Consider the following 7915-nt stretch of genomic DNA (forward strand, 5'->3'; position numbering starts at 1 on the left):
CGCAGCAAAGCAGCGCCCAAATCAGCGATAAATAATATGGTCTAAAAAAAAAAAATCCCACGAAATGACGCATAGAAGCAGGAGGGAGCCGGGAGTGTCCACTTGCAGAGCCCTTTGCCATTTCCACAGCAGCGATCCTGCCCGAAGACGGCTGTGGGCACTTCAACAAGCTCTTGCCTTTTTAATTTTTTTTTTTTTTTTTCGTTTAGTTAAACGGCATTAAGATACAAAAAAGACCGAAAGTAAATGGTTTTCTGTCCCTGGAAGTGCCTGGTCCCTCCCTCCACATCCCCCACCCAGACCACTACCTCCATCTGTTCCTTGCTTTGGGAACAAATGAAAATGATGCAAGTATAAATAAAGTCTCACACCTGTGCATTTCAAAAAAATTTTATTTTTCAAATGAATACAGTTCGTTTACAATACACTCAAGTTGATGGTATCTATAGCCAGCAGAGATCGATGACTGCTGTGTCCTATACACAGTCGTACAGAGGTTACAGATGCCTACGAGAGGGAAGGAACAGTGAAAGAAGTCGACATTTTACTGTGCTGGAAGGAAAGCAACTCTTGCAACAGGTAGAAAATTTTGGCAAGAACAATTTGTCCGGAAAGGGAGAAGGGGCAGAGGACACGGCTTCTGCTTAGCAAGTACATCTCAAACACCGACACGGTCCCTCCCACCCCGCACGGCTGCAGCCCACGGTACAAAGAGGCACACATGGTCAAGATGGTTAAGTAAAAATAAAGGCTTTTACCAGTTTGTTTGCCATCCGTCTACAATCTATTTGTGCAACGTCTCAAGTCACAGCTCTACTTTACTCTTGAAACATTTCCCTTTTGCTTCGAAAGCCCCCAGGACCTTCATGGTGGGAACACATTCACGCTCCTGCCGAAGCAATGGGACACCAAAACAGGGGAGCAGTTGCCAGCATATGAGAAAGAGCAGACACATGGGAGGGGATCAATTCACTGGACTGGTTTATAAGAATTTTATCCAGAAAAAGAATCCCAAACAGCACGACTTTTTCTTTTTTTGAACAATTTAAACGCATGGCATTGAATATGTAAAATTTCTATGCGTGACATTGCTTCCAGCAGTCTCCAAAACAAACACAGCTCACTGGCCAATGATGTTTATGGCACGCAGAATGCCACCTGAGCCACCTTCTTCTGAAAATCCTTTAATATTGGCTCATAACCAAATGCTACCAATTCCTCTGAAAGCTCTGAAGTAACACCTGCTGACAGACAATGTCCTTGTCCATGATCACACACCTCCAGCCAGGTGAACAGCCCAGTTTTTCCCCACCAAGCACAGTTTATCCACCATGAGGCTACCTGGGAGCTGAACCAAGGGAGTAGACAGGTGGGAGGCTCCTTACCCTGTGAGCCCAAAGTGGCACTGCTCCCCTGGAATGCTGATCTATACACCAGTGCCTGTAAAACCAACATTTCTGACCCAAAACTCGCTCTGCCTGCCCCACTGCTGTGCTGCAGCTCACTTTTCACACCTGCCTGCAAACAGACACCAAACACAACGAGCTAGAAGCAGGTTTTTCTACAGGAAAACAACATGTAGTTGTCTCTAGGCGAGATTCAACACTGAAAATTGCAAAAATGAGAAGATTTCACTGGAAAACAGAAATCAAGTTCAAAAAAAAGTAAACACTACAGCCACAGGAGAGAAGTGATGCACAAAAGCGAATACCCAGAAGAAGCCATTCTGCACGGCAAAGTTGCCAGAAGCCAAACTCCATCTCTGGCATTCTTCCTCTCACCAAGTTTTGGTGGTGTTCAATTATCCTCACTACTTCAGGAGCAATAATCAAGTTCTCACTCTGCTGGTGCACCATCAGGTTCCAAAACTTCAAAAAGTTCTTTAAATTCAGCACTGCTCCAGTGGGCATCACTTTGCTATTACATCTGAGTGGACACTACCTACCAAGACATGTATTTTCTATCAAAGAAACTGGTTTTGAAGATATTTAAGAGATTTGCAAGTGTAAGCAAAATGAAAGTTCATTAGTAACTCTTTTAAAAAGCTAACTTTTGCACACCTGTACTGAAATGGGTTGTGGATCTATGATTTATGGGCAAGCACGGCTCTAAACTCAACATACAGCCATATTTTTGTGTTGCTAGATAGTGTTACAGCATTAATTTTCCAACTGCCAAATGCGTTTGAAAGACCTGTGTTATTCTCAGCAATGAAAAAAACCCAACCCTTTCATTTAAATAAACTTGCCCTCTGAGCATCTGTTTTACAACAAATTGGGTTAGTTTAAAGAAAGCAGGATGGCAAACACAGGAGTGACCCCAAGGAGCTTCAGCCTTGGGCAGAGCTGCAATGGGATGGGAGGGAAGAGCTCTGGCTCCCAGCAGGGATGGGCTTCAAACAACTGGATTCACTGGAAGATGCAAACGTGCAAGAAGTGCACGGGTTTGTATCATGAGGTTACCACTGTCACAACATGGCTCACCCTCAGATCACCCAGTAACTCACTCTTGTAAGGCGACATGAATCATCACAAATATTTCCTAGATGAAAAATGGGGCAGAATCGTTTCCCCCACGTCAGAAAGGGAACCTGCTTCAGAGCCAGCTGGTTCCAGAGCTCCTGGCTGGACAATTTGCCAATGTCTCAAAACAGCTTCAAACAGAACCTGCTGGAAAACCTCTTCCATTTCGGTCTGAAAACCCGTTTTTTTCTAGCAGCTTACAGCCCAAACTGACATCTAAGCACACAGGTGCCTACTTTTGCACAGTGCAGTGTCTACAACCGGTATCAGAGGATGGGGGATTGTTCCTCTTTCCACACCCAAGTGACCACATGATTCTCTTCCTACACATCACCACCTCCCGCTGCTGGAAAACTGCTTTTTGAACTTATCTGTGATGTTTAATCCTCACCTCCACAGTCCCACTGAGTCAGAGGTTTGCACTGCTCCCTGACATTCACTGGACAACATTCCCCATGTCCCTGCAACCTCCAAACGGGTGGAGAGGGGAGAGGCAATGGAGTGCATGGAAAGCTGCAGGAGCACAGTAAAGAGCGAGGACATCACTGGACAGGCAACATTCAAATAAAGGCAGAATTAATGATTCTCATTAGATAAACACATCAAGGTTAAATTTTATTTTTAAAAAATTGCAAGTCTACCAGGAAGTAGGTTTATTTGATGACATTACTCTCCAGAAACCACTTATTTTAAAAGCTTCTCCTCTCTGGGTAGTTCTAATTCACAAATAATTCAGGGCTTGCTTTGATTAAGTAATTCAACACAAAACCAACTCTGACCAAGGACTTCGAGCTTTAAAAACAGTTCAAGAAAAATACTAACCATCCTACCAATGCAAAGACAGGTTTTTCCAGCTCTGTTCCTGGTCAGAAAAAGGCACATACTTGCTCTCAGTGAGTTCAAGTCCAACACAAACAGTTCAGGACATCCAAGCTCATGTCTGATGTCCCCTTCAATGTCCCTGAAAGGCATGAGCTGATCACAGCTCACCCGACACCCACCCACCTCCAACCCAGTCCTTTGTTTCTACAGGCTTTTATCACCATCCCACCCCCACCCTCACATCCACAGCTGATCTGTGCTCCACGCAGCCACAGCACCCTCCACATGGCTAATTCCATAAAGGCAGTGGAGGGGGAGAGACTGGTCAGGGAATGGGGAGGTAGGTAAGAGCTGAGTAAGAGCAGGGCGACTGCAGTGCTACAGCAAAATGACCTCTACACCTGCCTGCTGCTGCTCCTGGGAGCCAGGCACACCTCCAGGCAACCAGGAATCTCTCAGGACATCTGCGTTGTACAAAAGGGCCACGTATTGCTCACAAAACCCCTTGGGTCGGTGCTGTCTGAACCAGCAGATCCACTGGAAGCTGCATCTGTTTCACCCAAGTAAGGGATTCTAAGGTTTGAATAAAACCACAGTTTCATTTCAGGGGGAAGCTGTCACAGGCACTGCCACCTGCTTGCAGCACGGTCCTGGAGAAGAACAGGCACCCCTAAAAATATACAGGAACATGCTTTTTCCCTCATATATTAGTTTTTGAATTAGCAGTCACAGAATAACAGAGTAGTCTGGATTGGAAGGGATCTTTTAAAGCTCATCCAGACATATCCCCCTGCTGTGACCTGTGACCTCTAGAGCAGGCTGCTCCAAGCCCTGTCCAACCTGACACCTTGGATCTTTTCAGGGATGGGGCAGCCATGGCTTCTCCGGGCAACCGGTGTTTCATCACACACATTGTAAAAAACTTCATTAATCTAATTCAAACCAACCTCTCTCAGTTTAAAACCGTCACCCCACATCCTGTGGCAACAGGCCCTCCTAAAAGTTCACCCCCACCGTTCTTACAGGCCTTTCCAAGAACTGAAAGGTACTGAAGGAAAACACCAGCTGTCAGGCTTTGCTTTTTTATTTGCTACAGGAGGCAAAGGAGGCTCTGCTGCTTCTCCATTAGCGTCAATATTCTGTTTTGATTTTCCCACTTGATCATTTTTAAAGGAGTTTGAGTAACTCCTACTGTGCTCTGTTACTTCCACCTTTTTTCTTTCCCTTGCAGAGCTGTCCCAACAGCCACAGGATCCCAATATCCCACAGATTCTCCATCTCCTTGAGAAGGTCCTCCCTTTCCACCTGCAGCTGCTCCTTGCTGTATTTTGGTTTGCTGGGTTTTTTTAAAATTTAAAGTATTTTAAGAATGTCTTTTTTCAGTGGTTTGCTAGCTCTTATTTAATTTGGATACTTTAAACCATCATGCACCCTCCAATGACTGCAACAGAAACATTTCTACTGGAATTAAACCTCGCATGTGGCAGCTCATGGACACCAAGGCAAGAAATTTGTGTCCAACAGAAAACTGCTTCATCAGGTGCAAGTTCATTCCTTTTGACAGAAAGAAGAAGCAGCAACTTCTAAATCTCAACAGGTTCTGTATGAGCTAAATGTAGAGAGAAACAAAGCAGTTGGTTGACAGGCAGGGGAGGAGATGGAGAGTATTGCTGCAAACAAGCTGATGGTGCAAGATTTTTGGCCCTTTTTAGTCTAAAAGGTAGAAACAGCTACTACTAAAAGGGTCAGGAGACACAGTTTTGGCTCAGAATTTAGACTGAAAAATGTTTTCTAAACCCCAGCCTAGTAACATTGAGAAATTTGAAATATAAAATAATTGAACATCATGGCAAGCTTAAATACCAACACAGTGGCATTGGGCACTGTAGTGAGACAAGAAAGTTGGTACAAGCTACAAGAGACATTGGATCATGTCTCGAACTTGAATCAGAAGAAATTACAGAGCAAAGAGAGTCAACTTGTGCCTGGGGTGCTGCAGCATCCCCTCAACAACGAGGTGTGGGCAACTCAGCAAGGGCACTGCCCAATGCTGGGACTCTGAACCCCACGTATTTCATTGATGATGTCCAGAAGCTCTGCTTACTCCTAGAAAAAGTCTGGACATGAACAGATTCCTGCAAAGAGATCACTTGGAATTACTCAGTGAGTTCTGCGGTTTAGCTCCTGATATTCAAAAATATCCTGACATCAAGTTATTTCACATCTTGAATGCCCAACACTATAAACAGTAATAAAATGCACAAAATCATTTAGTTGTAGAGAAGCAAGGTACCAATGAAGCACTTGTCTATGGCGAGCGGGTTAATTGTCTCCTCTCAAACACGACTGGTTACGCCAACTTTCTTTGGAGAAGAAAACCAAAACACTCAGAAACTTCTCCTGCCTAAAAATAAGTGTTAAAAGCAACACACAGAGCAGACACACAGACCTATGAGCTGCACACAGACCACCAATAAATATACAGAAACACCACAACATAGGACAAGGCTCATCATAAAAGAAAAGTCCCATAATAGCTACTCAGACCGATACCAAAGGAAAGGGAAGTGTTTTTTTGCAGGCATGTGCAAGCACATTACAGTGTCATCAAAGCACAACTTTGCTATTATTATTACTTTATGCAGCATTACAAGGTTACTGAGGTGCAGTGTTTAATAGTCTAGTCTACAGCTTTTCCTGACTGCAGGAACGCTCACCAAACTCACCATGGACCCACCCCTTCCGTGGCATCACCCGGCCACCAAGCTGCTCCCATCCAGAGCATCCAGCTCCCAGCCGGCAGCCAGAAGACCCACTGATCCATGCCAAACACATACGAGCCATGTGAGGACCAACCATCTCCCAGGCCAACCCTTAAGACATCCTCTTAAAACACCCTTCAGTTTGTCTCCATCTCTGGGAAAGTGCTTCCCCCTAAGAGAAGACATCCTTTGGGAGTTACAGATTCCTTTCAGCACAAATCAGGTCCCCGTAGCTTCTCCCACACCCCAAACCCCCAGCCCCCTCAATATGAAGAGGTAAATCACATTGACCAAACCCAACCTAACCCCAGCCTACCAGCTGAATTTGGTGATCGCTCCTCAATGCCTCTCCCTCCAAAGGAAAACACCTTCCTGGTTATTCTTGGTCCTGACTCAGAGAAGCTGATGTTTGAAAGTACCTAACAGGTACCATCAAACACTTGGCATTTTCAATAATTTATCTTAAATTTGCAGCCACGTACAACTGGAAAATAAAAATCTACAGCACCATCTTCTAAAAAGGCACTTTCTGAGGACTGTCTTGCTTAAAAAAAATAAAAGTCACTCCAAGTTTTTAAACAGTGGAACTGCTTTGTTTCAAAAGGACCCTACGGTAACAACCCGTGTCAGGTGAGGGGGTACCTCAGACAGGACATGAAAGGCCAGGGCATGTGGGATGGAAAGTGGATGGAGTCTCCCCAACACCCTCATTCCTGCCAAACCAATGCTTTGATATTTTCCCTCGCACGCCTCTCCCTTACAACTCCTTCCCCTCCATATGCACCTTTGTCTACTCAGGGGACAACAATTTGGGGTTTAGTGTAACAGAGATCAGGATTTTTAAGATTCTGCTCGAGAGGTAAAGATGTAGGATCCTGTATCCATCTTGCTCATACCTCAACTACTGAAAGTACAAAATCTTCTACCAGCAGAAAGCGTCAACAAGCTCAAGCTCTAACCACGATATTTTACAAAAACAAGGAGCGAATTGGCTAACTGAAGTTTGATTTCAACATGTGCCAAACCAAAAATGATATTCCAAACATATAGCATCAACCTAAAGTCCCATCTTTGGGTAGAAAAGACAGACAGAAATCTTTCCCTTTGACACCCCTATGGAATTTTTCACTAGATCCAATCAACCTGCTAGTAGCAGCCATGAAACTCCACAGCACTGAAAGGGACAGAGCATCTGCCCAGCCTGACCAGAGACCACGATGGCCATTTAGAAACAACCACCTTTGAAAACTGAATTTACAGGTCCAACATCCATAATCTGAGCTTTTGATTCCTTCGTTATAAAAGTGCTTTGAGTAAGGTTCTAAACACTCAGTTCACAAAACAGAGAAAATACCAAAAGTGGACAAGATATGAAGAAGGTATAAGAAAAGGGGAAAAAAAAAAAAAAAAAAGGCCTCAAGCTTGAGCTTGGAATTTCACCAGAGTGAACTTTAAGACTAGTAGAAAACCAGTACTTGTAGCTGGAATTTTTACAGCAGACTACATGGTATCTCATGTTGAGCATTTTATAGGACAAGTATTTCTACATGAAGAAGTGAAAATCATTTAGGACCAAGAGCATCTTGAAATAATTTGACTGACAACTTCCAGAAACCCATTTTACTCTTGAAAACCATTTCTGTGGCCAAACTCCCAAAAGAACACCGGAATGAATCCTATAAAAATAACTTTTGGACACGTGTAACCAGATGACACATGGAACAGTGACACAGCGATCCTGAGTCAAATGGCCACGGCTCAAGTCCCTAGAAAGGGAAAAAAGGCGACTTACAGCGGAGTCACTCCTCC

This window comes from Chamaea fasciata, unplaced genomic scaffold, assembly GCF_029207755.1.
Source record: "Chamaea fasciata isolate MVZ Bird 193981 ecotype frontalis unplaced genomic scaffold, bChaFas1.0.hap1 SCAF_26, whole genome shotgun sequence".
Classification (NCBI taxonomy): domain Eukaryota; kingdom Metazoa; phylum Chordata; class Aves; order Passeriformes; family Sylviidae; genus Chamaea; species Chamaea fasciata.